Raw genomic sequence first — 20,222 nt, forward strand, 5'->3', positions numbered from 1 at the left:
GACACCAAGATTTTGTTAACGAGGAAACCGCAAATGCAGAAAAACCCCGGGACCTAGTCCAGATTGAACACACACTGTATTAAGCGGCTACAGACACTAGACTACTACAAACTAAATTCGGTCTGGACTGTAGTTGAACCCCAATCAATCTCATACTGATCCAAGGTACAGTTATGCTCCTAAGTCTCTGATCCCAACAGGATTCTACGCACTTGATTCCCTTAGCTGATCTCACCCACAACTAAGAGTTGCTACGACCCAAAGTCGAAGACTTTAATAAAAAAATCTGTATCACACAGAAAAGTCTGCAGGAATAGATAAATCTGTCTCCCACAGAAATACCTACAAGTTTTTGTTCCGTCTTTTGATAAATCAAGGTGAACAGGAACCAATTGATAAATCGGACTTATATTCCCGAAGAACAACCTAATACTATCAATCACCTCACAATAATCTTAATCGACGCGGCGAAAGAAGATATTGTGGAATCACAAACGATGAGACGAAGATGTTTGTGATTACTTTTATATCTTGCCTATCGGAGATATAAATCCCAATCCAATCGTTACGATTATACTCAAAACGATAGAAGATGCAAGATCAGATCACACAACTACGAGAAAGTAGTATCGGTCTGGCTTCACAATCCCAATGAAGTCTTTAAATCGTTAACCTGGTTTACAAGAAGAAACCTAAGGTTAAAGGAGAATCGACTCTATCTAATACAACTAGTATCACATAGGAGGTGTGGGGATTAGGTTTCCCAGTTGCTAGAATTCTCCCTTATATAGTCTTTCAAATCAGGGTTCGCAATCAATGTTAGCTAAGTAACAAAGCATTCTGAAAAAGTGGGGGTACAACAACCACGCCCAATATTTCACTTAGCAATCTGTATGGACAAACTCCAATATACTTTCTAGAGAATCAACTAGACAGTCAGACTCAATCTAGATAAAAAGTATATCAAAGAGTTTATATCTCAATCTCTCGATTTGATATATACTCAAACAAATAGAAATCTGCAAGTCTTTATCAAATACTAGAGAGATAACTTGGATGGTACCAAAGACCAATATCCAAGTGTCAATCAATTTAAATCAACAACCAAAAGGTCGGATATTCTAATTGATTGAAAAACGCACAACCTGTGATATTTTAATTATATAACAAAATATAATGCGGAAAAAAAATAACACAGACACCAGAATTTTTTTAACGAGGAAACCGCAAATGCAGAAAACCCCGGGACCTAGTCCAGATTGAACACACTCTGTATTAAGCCACTACAGACACTAGCCTACTCCAAATTAACTTCGGTCTGGACTGTATTTGAACCCCAATCAATTTCACACTGATCCAAGGTACAGTTATGCTCCTACATCTCTGATCCCAGCAGGATACTACGTACTTTATTCCCTTAGCTGATCTCACCCACAACTAAGAGTTGCTACGACCCAAAGTTGAAGACTTTAATAAACAAATTTGTATCACACAAAAAAGTCTACGGTAATAGATAAATCCGTCTCCCACGAATATACCTACGAGTTTTGTTCCGTCTTTTGATAAATCAAGATGAACAGGAACCAATTGATAAACCGGAATTATATTCCCGAAGAACAACCTAGTATTATCAATCACCTCACAATAATCTTATTCAACACAGCGAAAAAGATATTGAGGAATCACAAACGATGAGACGAAGTGTTTGTGATTTCTTTTATATCTTGCCTATCGGAGATATCAATCTCCAGCCAATTATTACAATTGTACTCGTACGATAGGAACAACAAGATCAGATCACACAACTACAAGAAAGTAGTATCTGTCTGGCTTCACAATCCCAATGAAGTCTTTAAGTCGTTAACCTGGTTCAGAAGAAGAAACCAAAGGTTAAAGGAGAATCGACTCTAGCTTACCAAAACTAGTATCACATAGAAGGTGTGGGGATTAGGTTTCCCAGTTGCTAGGGTTCTCCCTTATATAGTCTTTCAAATCAGGGTTTGCAATTAATGTTAGCTTGGTAACAAAGCATTCAATATTCACCGTTAGATGAAAACCTGATTAGATTCAAGCTAATATCTTTCAACCGTTAGATCGAAAACTAGCTTGTTACACACAAATGAAATGCGCGTTTCTAGGCTTGTGTACCCTTCCCAAACTTGTACATTCGTTGGTTCAACAATAGTCAACCGAATGGTTAGCCATATGATCACTTTCATATCAACCATATTCTTCTTCACCATAACTAGTTCAAGTGACTCAAATGAACTAGTTAGAGAGTTGTTCAATTGCAAGGAAATCTTATGTAACTACACAAGACACGATTGAATCAAAAACGATTTGATTCACTCGAATCGGTTCATGAACTATATAGCCACGGTTTGCAATTTGCATTCCTTAGTTTATATAAGAATAAGTTCACAAATATCGTTTTTAGATATAACCTACTCAAGTTCGGGGACTGGGTTCGCGGACTTAAGTTCCCGGACTGAGTTCACAAACTCCAGCAGAATTTCTTGGGACGAGAACTTCCGCCAGTTCGCGGACTTGGCTACCGCCACCATTCCGGTTCTCTTGATCAACAAAGTTCGCAAACTTCGGTTCAAGGAATAAGAACTTATACATATTTTTATTTCCACAACAATGCTTATATCCTCCAATGGTTATATAATCTAAACTCTCATTCCAATCATTGAAACATTCTTAGAGGACGTTGATGTTCTATAATTGTTATTCACAAACTATTTTTCGTCAAAGTAAGCAATTTTCAAAGTGATTGAAACTTGTCATGACTTTCGTCACTAGGTAAAGATGAACTTGGCTAAAGCGAAAGCTTACCAACACATATTTCGAGAAATAGATATGCGAGATAAACTCGGCTCAAAATACCAAATGTGTATAATCTAAGTCTATATAGCAAAACGACTTTTGTCTCAAGATAGGAGATAAATAGACTTTTGAGTGATACATAAGTTCAAGTCTCCACATACCTTTTAGTCGGTGAAGATCCACCGGTTCCTTGAGTAATCCTTCGTCTTGTATGATGATTTCCATGGAGTTCTTGAGCTCAACTACACTTTCTATCCTAGTCCGAGACCTTAGCGATAGTAGACTAGAAATCAAGACTTATAGTTTTGATCACTAACATTGACAAACATGCTTGAGATAGCAAAGCATGCGAGTTCGACCGAGCAATGATCTAACAATCTCCCCCTTTGTCAATTTTAGTGACAAAACTATCAATACATATGGAATACAAAAAATAAATAAATTAACTTTTGTAGCTCCTATTGCACATGTCTAATCTTCAACATTACTCGAAATCTTCGTCACTTCCAAGTACTCCAATGATCCCAAAGGTTGTAAGTTCAGCATCATCGTTGTTGAAAATCCATAGCTATAACAACGAGAAAACAAGAGTTCTCAATCATTGTTATTCAGTGTCATAGTATCATTACACATCGTCAAAGTTCAATTGTATCACAACTTCAACAACAATACTATGGTGATATGTATCACTCCCCCTTACATAATGATCCGAAAACCATATGTATTTGTAGTGTGAACTACATATTAATTCTCCCCCTTTTTGTCAATAAAATTGGCAAAGGTACAAGAACGGGATCCTAATGAAATTTCCCAAAGAGACATTTCATGACCAAAAAAAGAAACACATATCATCTTATTTAGATGAAATCACAAAGCCGAAGCTAAATGCATTCATCAAGGAGTTTATAAAGATACAAGATAACCCCTATAATATTCCACAGCCGCACTCCCCACAAAGATTTGGCAATTAAGCACAAGTTCAATTAAGAACTCTCCCCCATAAAATGTCATTCCCAAAGGAACAACAAGAGCGACCTTAATTTCGAAAGAAAAGAAGGATTTCTTTGGACATAACAAATCACATACAAGTATGAATTTGAATCCAAAATACTCAATTAAATTAACCACAAGAGAACCCATGATTAATTCAATCGAAAATGCTCAACATAAGTGAACTTATGGAGACTCAAAAAATATACAACTAGATTAATCACAAGAGAACCCATAATTAATCTAATCGAAATACACAACCAAACTAATCACAAAAGTAATCAAGTTAATTGGTCATGCTCATCATAAGAAAACTTACGGAGCAACAACTAAATAACCAAACAAGATGATTAATTTAGTTGAATATGCTCGACATAAAGTATTTCGTGGAACAACAACTAAGCTAATCATAAAAATAATCAACTTGGTCGTTTTAGTTCTCAACATAAGACACTTTACGGAGCCTCACAATAATACATAAAATATGGATCAGGAAAGATTAATACTGCGGAATACACAAGGATTCATTATATTTTCCATCACTATTCGCATAACGACATTCAATAGACATAATCCTTGCAAACAAAAGATTTTAACCTATCTTCCATCAATAATTGACATAATAGGCTTAACTTTTGTATTTGTCAAAAGTCTATTCATTCTTTTATCAATACATGCATATCGATATACGAAAGACTTTACTTTTGACAAGGTATGGGACACTCATAGTTCACGGACGTAAACACACATATCCCATAACAATATTGCAATATATTAACCATAAAGATTAATACTGCAAAAATCATCTTCCAAACAAATTTAGAATTTAAACCAATAAATCTAAAAACATGAAGATGAAAACGTTGGACATAGCTATGTGTAATCACAATAATGGCTATTCCAAACTCTAGTTATTCTTCTAAACAAAACAAGAAAAATAGAAGATTTACTAGGCAATAAGACCTTTGAAGAATTCTTTATCGTCCCCGAACTCCTTGTCGTCAACAGCCATTGCGACATAAGGTTCATTAAGGTAGGAGTTTATATCAATAAAATTTCTTGGCTGATGATGTTGAACCAGGGCCTTCTGAATCTCATGAGTCTTATACACAAAAGCATTTATTTGTTGAATCTCCTTTCGCATCTCCTTCAACTCTTCAAGAACATCAGAAAACTTCTGAGAGTTTGAAGGAACGACACTTGCCTTCCTCACATTCCTTCTCTTTCTTTTCAAGGTAGGAGATAGCGGAGATTTCTCTTTTTCCTTCATGATTGATGGCTCAACAATCATATTAACATCTTTTCCATCAGAATACATCATGCTTGGAGTATCCATAATGTATGGGTTTGTGAGAGGAAATCACAAATTGAACTCAACAAGTAGTCTTGAGATAAAAAGAGGTTTTGAGGAAGGAAAAAGGAATATAGGGTTTCGAAACCTTTAAACAGGTTCGTACACATCCAACTCACAACCCTATAAAGAGTAGAATTGTCGATAATAACCTTCTTTTGTTGATAGACAGGGAAGAACAAAACTAAGAAAAGAAAAAAAAAAATCTTCCTAAAGCCTGAGAGGTATAAAATCATTGTCTCTTTTGATCAGGTACATGAGACAAGATTTCCAAAAAAACACAATCAAGTTGCGTTGTGGTGAACAACAATTTTTCCACCATTTTCCTCTTGAGAGGAATCCAAAGACCTTTGTCTATCAAAATGACTCGACCATACTTTCTTCTCTAATGGTCTTGGTTTATCCTTGGAAACTAACTTCTTAGACGAAGATAAAATCCTACATACCTCAGCGGTCTTCTGAGCAAGTTTAAGCTTATTTGTTAATTGATTTTCTCTTCGTTGAAGTTGGATGTGCCTCAATTGATGTTTGTACTTGTAACACCTTGAAAATTCATGACCCTTTAGAGAACAATACGAGCACGTCAAACTGGAATAAAAGTCAGGCTTCTGAGATGTGCACGCAGCTAGACACATGGTGGAACCTGAAACATTACAAACAGGGTTTCCAAGAAATTGGTCAATTTTTTCTTCCATATTAGTTGGGTTCTCTTCTAAAAGAATATCGAGATTGATGTACGTATTGCTACAGTTATCAAAATCAATATTTTCACCAAGAAGTGCAACACTTGATTTCTCGTCTTCATTAGAATCATAATTGTCAGACATTTCATCAAGAGTTGCAGCAAGACCTTTGTTCCCGGTGTATTTTCTACGATTTGGGCACTCGTTGGCAAAATGACCAAATCCCTTACACTTAAAGCACCGAGGCATATCCTCATCATCAGTTTCATTTTTTTCCCTGTTTTTAGGAGGAATACGATTATGAGGTTTAACTGATGCTTTAGGCTTATCTCTGAAGAACCGTTTACTTCTCTTCAACAGAAGATCCCTAAACTGTCTTGTGATCATCGAGACTGACTTCTCAAGATCTTTCAACCGTTAGATCTAAAACTAGCTTGTTACACACAAATGAAATGCACGTTTCTAGGCTTGTGTAACCGTACCCAAACTTGTATATTCATTGGTTCAACCATAGTCAACCAAATGGTTAGCCATATGATCACTTTCATATCAACCATATTCTTCTTCACCATAACTAGTTCAAGTGACTCAAATGAACTAGTTAGAGAGTTGTTCAATTGCAAGGAAATCTTATGTAACTACACAAGACACAATTGAAGCAAAAACGATTTGATTCACCCGAATCGGTTCATGAACTATATATCCACGGTTTGGAATTTGCATTCCTTAGTTTTTATAAGAATAATTTCACAAACATCGTTTTTAGATATAACCTACTCAAGTTCGCGGACTGGGTTCGCGGACTTAAGTTCCCGGACGGAGTTCTCAAACTCCAGCAGATATTCTCGAATCGAGAACTTCCGCCAGTTCGCGGACTGAGTTCACCGCTCTTGTTCCGGTTCTCTTGATCAACAAAGTTCGTAAACTTCAGTTCAAAATAAGGACTTATACATATATGTGTTTCCAGCACAATGCTTATATCCTGCAATGGTTATATAATCTAAACTCTCATTTCAATCATTGAAACATTCTTAGAGGACGTTGATATTCTATAGTTGTTATTCACAAACTATTTTTCGTCAAAGTAAGCAATTTTCAAAGTGAATGAAACTTGTCATGACTTTCTTCACTAGGTAAAGATGAATTTGGCTAAAGCGAAAGCTTACCAACAAATATTTCGAGAAATAGATAGGCGAGATAAACTCGGCTCGAAATAGCAAATGTGTATAATCTAAGTCTATATAGCAAAACGACCTTTGTATCAAGATAGGAGATAAATATACTTTTGAGTGATAGATAAGTTCAAGTCTCCACATACCTTTTAGTCGATGAAGATCTACTGGTTCCTTGAGTAGTCCTTCGTCTTGTATGATGATTGTCATGGAGTTCTTGAGCTCAACTACACTTTCTATCCTAGTCCGAGACTTTAGCTATAGTAGACTAGAAATAAAGACTTATATTTTTGATCACTAACATTTACAAACATGCTTGAGATAGCAAAGCATGCAAGTTCGACCGAGCAATGCTCTAACACATTCAATATTCACCGTTAGACCTGATTAGATTCAAGCTAATATCTTTCAACCGTTGGATCGAAAACTTAGCTTGTTACACACAAATGAAATGCACGATTTTAGGTTTGTGTAACCTTACCCAAACATGTACATTTGTGGGTTCAACAATAGTTAACCAAATGGTTAGCCATATGAGCACTTTCATATCAACCATATTCTTCCTCACCATAACTAGTTCAAATGACTCAAATGAACTAGTTAGAGAGTTGTTCAATTGCAAGGAAATCTTATGTAACTACACAAGACACAATCAAAGCAAAAACGATTTAATTCACTCGAATCCATTTATGAACTTTATAAGCATTCCTTAGTTAATAGAAATAAGTTCACAAACAATCGTGTTTAGATATAACCATCTTAAGTTTGCAGACTTAGTTCGCGGACTTAAGTTCCCGGAAGGAGTTCTCAAACTCCAGCAGATATTCTCGGGTCGAGAACTTCCGCCAGTTCGCGGACTGGGTTCACAGACTGAGTTCGCGGACTGAGTTCACGGCTCTTGTTCTGGTTCTCTTGATAAACAAAGTTCGCAAACTTCGGTTCAAGGAAAAGGACTTATACATATATGTGTTGCCACACAATGCTTATATCCAATATTGGTTATATAATCTAAACTCTCATTTCAATCATTGAAACATTCTTAGAGGACGTTATATAGTTGTTATTCACAAACCATTTTTCGTCAAAGCAATTTTCAAAGTGATTGGAACATATCATGACTTTCGTCACTAGGTAAATATGAACTCGTCCAAAGAGAAATCTTACAAACACATATTTCGAGAAATAGATAGGCGAGATAAACTCGGCCTGAAATAGCAAATGTGTATAATCAAAGTCTATATAGCAAAACGACTTTTGTCTCAAGATAGGAGATAAAGTAGATATACTTTTGAGTGATAGATAAGTTCAAGTCTCCACATACCTTTTAGTCGATGAAGTTCCACCAGTTCCTTGAGTAGTCCTTCGTCTTATATGATATTTTCCATGGAGTTCTTGAGCTCAAATACACTTTCTATCCTAGTCCGAGACTTAGCTATAGTAGGCTAGAAATCAAGACTTATAGTTTTGATCACTAACATTGACAAACATGCTTGAGATAGCAACGCATGCGAGTTCGACCGAGCAATGCTCTAAAAATATCTGTCGGATTCTTAGAACCAAGAATCTTCTCGAGCTTTACTCTTCTTCTTATAAGAAATCCTGAATAAAGTGGTATCCCTCTCAAATTTTTATTCCGAGAAACCAACTAAAGGTTTGCAGAGCTTTAACTTGTCTGATGTGACTCCCTTGGTAAACATAGTCGTCGGATTCTTAGAAACAAGAATCTTCTCGAGTTTCAAATCTTCTTCTTCTAATAAATCCCGAATAAAGTGGTACAGAATATCTATATACTTCGTCCTAGCATGATAGGATGATTTTTTTGCTAAATGTGCAGTTCTTTGACTGTCACTATACAGAACATTATCATGTTGTTCATTCTCCAACTTCGCTTATAAACCTCGTAACTAAATCACCTCCTTGCTTGTTTCTGTCACTGCTACGTACTCAGCTTCTGTACTAGACAATGTCACCAACTTGTATAATTGTGAGTTCCAACTCAATGAAGCCGACCCCATGGTATAAAACATTACCGGTCGTACTTCTCCTTTTATCTACATCACCTGCGAAGTATGCATCCGCATCAACCCTCAACATAGAACCATGCCTTTCATAACACAATGGTGATTGTTTGTGTTACCTCTAAAAATACATGAGTATCCACTTCATCGCTTCCCTGTGTTGTTTTCTTGGGATGCTGGCATATATACTAACTACTCCTACCGCAAGTGCAATATCCGATCACGTGCATACCATAGCATACATTAAACTCCCAATGGCCGAAGAATATGGTGCATTTACCATATACTTTTTTTTCTCATTCAGCTATCTTTGCACAATACATAGTTGAAAGACGAATTTTGCTTCCAAGTGGAGAACGTACTGGTTTATCTTTTTTCATATTGATTCTCTTTAACACTTGTTCAATATATTCATCCTGACTAAGCATAAGTATACTCTTAGATTTATCCCATATGATTCCCATACCAAGAATCTACAAGATTATTGCAAACTCACTTGCTAATTGTTTCTTCAAGTTCTCAATTTCTTGTAAAGATGTCTCGGAAACCAACATATCATCCACATACAATAATAATATGATGTAAAAATAAAAATAAACATACCCTTTGAAGTAAGAACAATGATCAGCATTGCACCTTGAGTAACCACTTATATGCATGAAGTTATTGAACTTTTTGTATCACTCTCTTGGGGCTTGTTTTAAACCATACAAACTCAACTTTTTTAATGTTGCATACTATTTATTCCTTTTCTTTTACTATGAACCTTTCTGGATGCTTCATGTAAATTTATTAATCTAGGTCACCAGTAAGAAAAGTTGCCTTTACATCCAATTGTTCAAACTAGAGATCTTCAGAAGCCACTAGGATTAATTAATAGTATTCTGATAGTTGTCATCTACACAACTGGAAAAACATATCTCGTCGTAAACAAGTCCTGGTTTTTGCTGAAATATTTTTGCAACCAACCACGCCTTATAACAGTTTTCACGTTTGCATCAATCTTCGTCCGATAAATAAGTTGTTGTGTAGCATCTTCTTACCTCTTTGTAATTTACTAACACCCATTTGTCATTATCCTCAAGTGAAATCGTCCCATCCTTCATAGTAAGTTTCATTTGCTTTAAGCATCAACCGATGGTGTTTTTTTAATATCTGCAAGTTCACCACCGTATATAAGTAGTAGATGATTCAAACCATACCTGAGGTTTGGTTTTGGAGTTCTTGACGACATTCGTACTTCTTGTTGAATTAAAAGAGTAACTCCAGTTGAAATAGAAGTCTCTTCTTGCATCAAAGGTTTTTCTATGCCATCAGAAACACCATGCTCTTCTTGTACCACATTTCTTCCAGAAGCATCATCTATGTCATTATATATAACTCTTTATCGATGTTACTTGACATAAAAACTTTAACTTGTGTTGTATGTTTGTTCTTGTATAACTCACTTCAACTTGTGTTGTATCTCATTGAAAGTAACATCCTTACTTATAATAACTTTGTGACCATCATATTCCCAAAGTTTATGCCCGAAAACGTCACCTCCGTAATTAATGAATGTACACATATTTGTCTCACACAGAAAAGTCTATAAGAGGATAAATCTATCTCCCACAGATAAACCCTAGGTTTTGTTCCGTCTTTAGATATAAAATCAAGGTAACAGGAACCAATTGATAATCCGGTTTTATATTCCCGAAGAACAGCCTAGATTAATCAATCACCTCTCTACAATCCTTCCTGACTACACAAGCGGATTGTCAGGAATCACAAACAGTGAGATGAAGATGTTTGTGAATTCTTTATCTTGCCTATCGGAGAACTCTCACGATCTCAAGCCAATCAATCGATTGTACTCATACGATAGAAGATGCAAGATCAGATCACACAACTACGATAAAGTAGTATCGGTCTGGCTTCACAATCCCAATGAAGTCTTTAAGTCGTTAACCTGATTTTAGAGAAGAAAATCAAAGGTTAATGGAGATCGACTCTAGCGGGCGCACTAGTAGCACACAAACGTGTGGGGATTAGTTTTGCACAATGATAGATGTCTCCTTTATATATCCTTCAAATCAGGGTTTTGCCTTAGGTACAAAGCAATCCTTATTCACCGTTAGATGAAAACCTGATTTAGATTCAAGCTAATATTTCTCAGCCGTTAGATCGAAAACTTAGCTTGTCACATACATTTGGGTAGACGTTTACTGGGTTCATGAAAACCATGCCCAAACGTGTACGTGTATGTTGGTTCAACATATTAACCCAAAAGGTTAACCATATGAGCATTTCATATTAACCTTGTTCTTCTTCACCATAACTAGTTCTATTGACTCAAATGAACTAGTTAAAGAGTTGTTCAGTTGCTATGAGATCTTATTTAACTACATAAGACACAATTGAAACAAATATGATTCGATTCGATTGAATCGGATCACGAACATTATAGCCACTGTTTGCATAAAGCATTCCTTAGTAATTTAATGTTTCATGTTCAAAGTACATCTTTAGATCATAACCTCTTAAGTTCACAAACAAGTTCGCGGACTTAAGTCAATCGGTTGAGTTTTCCAAACTCAGCAGAAATTCTCGGGATTAGAACTTCCGCCAGTTCGCGGACTGGGTTCGCGGACTTAGCACACAAACGAGTTTTGGAAAATACCAGCAGTTCGCAGACTTGGAAAGCCAATTCCACAATCCTCCCGATTTCTCTTGATCAACAAAGTTCGAAAACTTCGGTTCAAGGAATACATGGTTATGTAATCTAAACTCTCATTTCAATTATTGAGACATTCTCAGAGGACGCTATGTAGCCGTTATTCACAGACCGATTCACGTCAGAGAAATTCTCAAAGTGATTCAAACTTTTCATGACTTTCGTCACTAGGTGAAGATAAACTTGATCAAAGCGAAACGCTTTACCAACACATGATTTCGAGATAAAAGATAAGCAATGAATGCTCAGATCGAAATGTCAAATGTGTATGATCTAGTCTATATATCATACGACTTTTGTCTCATAAGAAGTAGGAGATAGAAGAGATAGACTTTTGAGTGATAGATAAGTTCAAGTCTCCACATACCTTTTTGTTGATGAAGTTCCACGGTTCCTTGTATAGATCTTCGTCGTTGTATGATGAATCTCCATGAAGTCCTTGAGCTCAACTACACTTTTCTATCCTAGTCCGAGACTTAGCTATGTAGGCTAGAAACCAAGACTTATAGTTTTGATCATTAACATTGACAAACATGCTTGAGATAGCAACGCATGCGAGGTTGACCGAGCTATGCTCAAACAATCTCCCCTTTTGTCAGTTTTAGTGACAAAACTATTAATTCATATGGAGTACAAAAAAGATAAACTTTAGTGGCTCTTATTCCATAGTCTAATCTTCAACGTTCCTTGAAATCTTCGTCCTTCCAAGTACTCCAATCATCCCAAAGGTTGTAAGTTTAGCACCATCGTTGTTGAAGATCTGTAGCTATAACAATGAGAGAAATTGAGATTCTCGATCATTATTATACAGTGTCATGGTATTATTATATAACATCAAAGTCCAATTATATCACGACTTTAACAATAATACTACGGTGATATGTATCACTCCCCCTTAGTCAATACTCCATCTCGATCATGGAAACCACTCCCCCTTACACAATAATCCGAAAACCATATGTATTTGTAGTGTGAACTACAATATTTCTCCCCCTTTTTGTCAATAAAATTGGCAAATGTACAAGAATGGGATCATAATGAAATTTCCACAAGAGACATTTCATGACCAAAAGAAAAAATACATACCAACTTAATTTAGATGCAATCCAATAGACGAAGCTAACAACATTCATCAAGGAGTTTTAAGATACAATATAACCCCTATATAATTCCACAACCTCACTCCCCGCAAGATATTACCATTAAGCACAAGTTCAAAAGAACTCTCCCCCATTTGATGTCATTCCCGAGATAAAAACAAGAGCGACCTTAATTTCGAAAGAAAAGAAGGATTTTATATTGGACATCAAAAACCATATGAATGATTTTCTATATCCAAAGCTCAACCAAATTAACCACAAATAAACCCTTGATTAATCCAATTGGAATACGCAACTAAATCAAACCACAAAAGTGATCAATTTAATTGAAAGTGCTCAACATAAGTAAACTCACGGAGCTACGACTAAGTCAATCACACGGAGATGACTAACTTAACCGTTCAAATACTCAATATAAGGAAAACCTTACGGAATATATGACTACATTAACCAAAGAACATGATAGTGTAGCCTTTCATATAATCAACACAAGAACTTGTGGAATATATGAAAACTCAACTAGATTAATTACAAGAGAACCTATAATTAATCTAATTGGAATACAAATAACCAAACTAATCACCGAAGTAATCAATTTAATTATTTTGGGCTCAACATAAAAGAATATATGGAACCCCGACTAAGTTCGTCATAGAATATGACAACCTTAACCGTACATGTACTCGACATAAGAAAGAAAACTTATGGAGTACAAACTAAATAACCAACCTGGTTGATTAATTTAGTTCTTAATTCTTGACATATAGCATCTTATGGAACAACCAACAAATCCAAGGTAAATCGACTTAGTTGTAAGGTGCTCAACATAAGACACACAATGGAGCCTTCACGATAAAACATAATAAAATGGATCAGTGAAGATCAATACTGTGGATAACATACAAGGATCTATTATATTTTCCATCATAATGACATAATAGACTTTATCCTTGTTGAACAAAAGATTTTATCCTATTTTCCATCAAATTAATGATTACATAGGCTTAACTTTTGTATATGTCAAAAGTACATTCGTCCTTTTATCAATACGAATACCGATTCATGACCGACTTTACTTTTGACTGCAATATGGGACCTTCAAGTTCACGGACGTAAACAATACATATCCCATAAAAATATTGCAATATCACAAACCATTAAAATACTGCAATAAGCATCATCCTCCAAATATTTTTAGAATTTAATATCAATAAACCTAAAACATAACATAAGAAGATGAAAACAAAAATAGCTATGTGTAGTCACAATCATCGCTATTCAAAGCACTAGTTATTCTTCCAACTAATCCAAAAAGAAGACATCCTAGGCGACAATGCCTTTGAGGAATTCAGCATCATTCTCAAACTCCTTGTTTTCAACAGCCATTGGAATATAAGGTTCACGAAGATAGGAGTTTATATCAACGAACTGTCTTGGCTGATTATGTCGTACCAAGGCTCTCTGAATTTCTAAGGACTTTGACACAAAAGTCTTTATTTCATGAATCTCCTTTCTAACTTCCTTCAACTCATCAAGAACATCGGAAAACTTCTGAGAGTTAGAAGGTACAACCCTGGTATTTCTTGTATTCCTTCTTTTTCTTTTCAGGGACTTAGAAACAGGAGATTTTTCTTTTTCCTTGATTGAAGATTTAACAATCATGTTGACATCATTTCCATCTGACATGTTGCTTTGAGAACATTTATAAACAACTGGATTTGTGTGATTGAGTCACCTAACTCAACAAGCAATCTTATATAGGATGTCAAAAAGAAAAAAGGAATGTAGGGTTCGAAACCTATTGACAGGTTTGTATACGTCCAACTCTAAAACCCTATAAAGAGTAGAATTGTCGATAATAACCCTTTATTTTATTTGATAGACAGAAAATAACAAATCTAAGAAAAGAAGAAAAAACTTTACTGAAGTCTGAATCAGCACTCAATCTTGTCTCTTTTCGATCAGGCACATAAGACAAGATTTTCCCAACAACACAATCAAGTTGTGTTGCGATGAACAACGATTTGTCTATCTTTTTCCTCAAGGGAGGAATCTTCAGACTTTTGTCTTTCAAAACGATTCGACCATACTTTCTTTTCAAATGGTATTACTCTATCCCCGGAAACCAACTTCTTAGACGAAGATAAGATCCTACATACCTCGGCGGTCTTCTGAGCAAGTTTCAGCTTCCTTGATAACCGATCTGCTCTTCGATGAAGTTTGCTGGCGTGCGTTATTTGGTGCTTGTACTTGTAACACCTTGATAGTTCGTGTCCCTTCATCGAACAAAACGAGCACGTCAAACTTGGATAGTATTCAGGCATCTGAGATGTGCAAGCATCTAGACATACAGTAGATCCTGAAACATTACTGACAGGGTTTCCAGTTAGAGAATCTTCCAGCTTGATATATGTATTGCTACAAGTATCAAAATCGATGTTTTCACCAAGGAGCCCTACACTTGATTTCCTATCTTCATCGGAATCATAGGTTTCAGACATTTCATCAAGTGTTACAGCTAGACCTTTGTTCCCAGTGTATTTTCTACGATTTAGGCATTCGTTAGCAAAATGGCCAAAACCCTTACACTTAAAGCACTGAGGCATGTCCTCGTCATCAGCCTCGTCAGCATCCCTGTTTTTAGGAGGTACACGACCGTGAGGTTTGTCTGATGACCTAGGTTTGTCTCTTGAAAACCGTTTACTCCTCTTCAACAGAAGATCCCTAAACTGTCTTGTGATCAAGGAGATCGACTTATCAAGGTCTTCATCTGAAAAATCATTCTCAGACTGATCATCCTCAGAGACATGAACACCTTTACCTTTGGAAAGTAATTTAGTGCTCTTCTGTGCTTTAAAGGCAACATCTTTACCGACTTTGGATGTATGCTCATGGTCAAAGATCTTTAGCTTCCCAACCAAGGTGTTTCTGGAAAGATTATTGAGGTTATTCCCCTCAACGATTTCATGCTTCTTAGACTCGTATCTAGATGGCAGCCATCTGAGAATTTTCATCACAATGTCCTTTTCAGGAATAGTCTTACCCAATGCAAAAGATGCATTAACAATTTCAGACACTTTGTTATTAAACTCATCAAATGTTTCTTCATCTGCCATAGGAAGGTTCTCCTAATCGGAATTAAGGTTTTGAAGACTAGCTTCCTTTTCACTGAAGTTTCCTTCAAATGCGATTTCTAAGATATCCCAGGCATCTTTAGACCTAGTGCAATTAGACACATGATGTTGAAGACTTGGGGAATTGGCATGTATGATAGCATTTAACCCTTCAGAATTCTGCTTTGCAGCAAGAATCTCGGCAGCATTATATTCACCAATATTCTGGGGAACAGTTCCGTCTCCAGCTGCAACAACGGGTGCATCATAACCATTCACCACATATACCCATGATTTAAAATCACGCGATTGAAGAAAAGCTCGCATAACAATTTTCCACCATAAGTAATTGGAGCCATCAAAGACTGGTGGTACGTTAATAGAGATAGCACCTCTATCCATATAGTCATATCGCTACAAACACAGACTTGTTAGGTCTTAAACGTGTTTGGATGATCTGATACCAATTGAAAAAGCGGGGGTCTAACAACACCACCCCATATTTCGATTAGCAATCTGTATGGACTAACTCCCAAATACTTTGCTAGATAATCAAATAGGCAGTCAGACTCAATCTAGATAAAAGTATCTCAAGTAGTTAATATCTCTCTCTTGATTTGATTTTTACTCAAGCTAAAAACAATAGCGAGTCTCTATCAGATACAAGGAATACTTGGACGGTACCAAAGACAAATGTCCAAGGATCAATCAATATCAATCAACAACCAAAGATTGGATTCCAATTGATGATCACGAACGCACAACCTGTATTATTTCAATTATATAAAATATAATGCGGAAAAGAAATAACACAGACACCAGAAATTTTGTTAACGAGGAAACCGCAAATGCAGAAAAACCCCGGCACCTAGTCCAGATTGAATACACACTATATTAAGCCGCTACAGACACTATCCTACTGCAAACTAACTTCGGACTGGACTATAGTTGAACCCCAATCAGTCTCCCACCGATCCAAGGTAGAGTTGTACTCCTACGTCTCTGATCCCAGTAGGATACTGCGCACTTGATCCCCTTAGCTGATCTTACCCACAACCAAGAGTTGTTGTAACCCAAGATCACAGACTTGATTATAAACAGATCTGTCTCACACAGAAAAGTTTATAAGAGGATAAATTTATCTCCCACAGATAAACACTAGGTTTTGTTCCGTCTTTAGATATAAAATCAAGGTAACATGAACCAATTGGTAATCCGGTCTTATATTCCCGAAGAACAGCCTAGATTAATCAATCACCTCTCTACAATCCTTCCTGACTACACAAGCGGATTGTCGAGGAATCACAAACAGTGATACGAAGATGTTTGTGACTTCTTTATCTTGCCTATCGGAGAACTCTCACGATCTCAAGCAAATCAATCGATTGTACTCGTACGATAAAAGATGCAAGATCAGATCACACAACTACGATAAAGTAGTATCGGTTTGGCTTCACTATCCCAATGAAGTATTTAAGTCGTTAACCTGATTTTAGAGAAGAAAATCAAAGGTTAATGGAGATCGACTCTAGCGGGCGCACTAGTAGCACACAGACGTGTGGGGATTAGTTTTGTACAATGCTAGATGTCTCCTTTATATAGCCTTTAAATCAAGGTTTTGCCTTAGGTACAAAGCAATCCTTATTCACCGTTAGATGAAAACCTGATTTAGATTCAAGCTAATATTTCTCAACCGTTAGATCTAAAACTTAGCTTGTCACACACACTTGGGTAGACGTTTACTGGGTTCGTGAAAACCATGCCCAAACGTGTACGTGTATGTTGGTTCAACATAGTAACCCAAAAGGTTAACCATATGAGCATTTCATATTAACCTTGTTCTTCTTCACCATAACTAGTTCAATTGACTCAAATGAACTAGTTAAAGATTTGTTCAATTGCTATGAGATCTTATGTAACTACACAAGACACAATTGAAAAAAAGATGATTCGATTCGATTGAATCGGCTCATGAACATTATAGCCACGGTTTGCATAAAACATTCCTTAGTAATATAATGTTTCATGTTCAGAGCACATCTTTAGATCATAACCTCTTAAGTTCACAAACAAGTTCGCGGAATTAAGTTAATCGGTTGAGTTTTCCAAACTCAGTAGAAATTCTCGAGATGAGAACTTCCGACAGTTCGCAGACTTAGCACACAAACGAGTTTTGGAAAATCCCAGCAGAAACTCTCGGTCAGGAACTTCCGACAGTTCGCGGAATGAGTCTGCGAACAAGGTTCGCGAACTTGGCAAGCCAATTCCACAATCCTCCCGAATTCTCTTGATCAACAAAGTTCGAAAACTTCGGTTCAAGGAATACATGGTTATGTAATCTAAACTATCATTTAAATCATTGAGACATTCTCAGAGGACGCTATGTAGCCGTTATTCACAGTCCGATTCACGTCAGAGCAATTCTCAAAGTGATTGAAACTTTTCATGACTTTCGTCACTAGGTGAAGATAAACTTGATCAAAGCGAAACGCTTTACCAACACATGATTTCTAGATAAAAAATAAGCAATGAATGCTCAGCTCGAAATGTCAAATGTGTTAGATCTAGTCTATATAGCATACGACTTTTGTCTCATAAGAAGTAGGAGATAGAAGAGATAGACTTTTGAGTTATAGATAAGTTCAAGTCTCCACATACCTTTTTGTTGATGAAGTTCCACGGTTCCTTGTATAGATCTTCGTTGTTATATGATGAATCGCCATGAATTCCTTGAGCTCAACTACACTTTTCTATCCTAGTCCGAGACTTAGCTATGCAGGATAGAAATCAAGACTTATAGTTTTGATCACTAACATTGACAAACATGCTTGAGATAGAAACGCATGCGAGGCTGACCGAGCTATGCTCTAACACTTTCATCAATACGAAAACCAATTCATGAACGGCTTTACTTTTGACAACATATGGGACCTTCAAGTTCACGGACGCAAACAATACATATCCCATAAAAATATTGCAATATCACAAAATCATAAAGATTAATACTGCAATAACATCATCCTCCAAATATTTTTAGAATTTAAAACCAATAAACCTAAAAAAAATAAACATAAGAAGATGAAAACAAAATAGCTATGTGTAGTCACAATCTTCGCTACTGAAAACGCTAGTTATTATTCCAACTAATCCAAAAAGAAGACATACTATGCAACAAACTAAAACCAAGATCGGACGAAAAACTAAATCCTGTTTGCAACCAGGGATTGAACAAGAATGACTTCCTCAGTTGCCTTCCTTAGTTCGCCTTTTAGGTAGTCAAGGTTCCTCGTTGCAATACTGAGTTGTTCTCGAACGACCTTAAAGTCTCCAAGAAGATTTCCTACCAGTTGTGAAGAAATATGAACTGGTAGTTTGTCTTCGTTTTCATGATCAAGAGCGTGAAAGCACGAGATATCAATAGGACAAAGCTCAACATCATCAACCTTGTTACTTCTCTCCATTGTGCACCAAAAAGACTTTTAGAAAATCTTTTTGCACTTCTGGAACACATTATATATATAAGGAATTCCATCAAACCCTAGGAAACATGTCGTTCGTGAGGGTTGGTGCGTGTACTGGAGAAACGGGCCTAAGATAGACCAAAGAATCCCAAAGCGTAAAAACAAATAGATGTTGAGGAGCAAACGAAATAAAGTAACATCGAATGCAGTATAATCCTGACAGCTTTCTCAAGATGAAAATCCTGAGAATCGTGAGCATCCCTTTTTAACTAAACATAATTAAAAGAGATGCAACATGAACATGTCAGGGTGTAATAAGATGAGCATCTTGCTCATCATTATTTACTTCTTCTTTTTTCTTTTGATCGGTATTTATCAAGCTACCTGGTATAGTTGAAGAAGCATTATCAAGAGAAGATTTAGAAGTACATGTGTTAACAGGATTCATGTTTTCTTGATATTCCGTCTTAGGTTGTTTATACAGATCTTCAGATCAGACACCCTATTGTTGACGTGTAGACAATTTGAGTTGGAAGACTTGAATTCACAGTCCTTTTTGAGAAGATTAGAAGAAATTAACTCGTTTTTCTTTCTCATGTTCCTTTTTCTCTTTCCAGACTGATTTACAGCACTTGTCACACTTTTTTTGTTTTTCCTTCCACCATTGTAGGCATCCTTCGGTTTGAAAACATAATTAGGAAAAGCCTTATCACAGTATATCCCTTGAGGACGAGAAGGGTTGATTCCAATCTGTGATATAGGTTTAATAAATTCTTTATACATCCAAGT

The sequence above is a fragment of the Papaver somniferum genome, chromosome 7 (assembly GCF_003573695.1).
Source record: "Papaver somniferum cultivar HN1 chromosome 7, ASM357369v1, whole genome shotgun sequence".
NCBI classification, from domain to species: domain Eukaryota; kingdom Viridiplantae; phylum Streptophyta; class Magnoliopsida; order Ranunculales; family Papaveraceae; genus Papaver; species Papaver somniferum.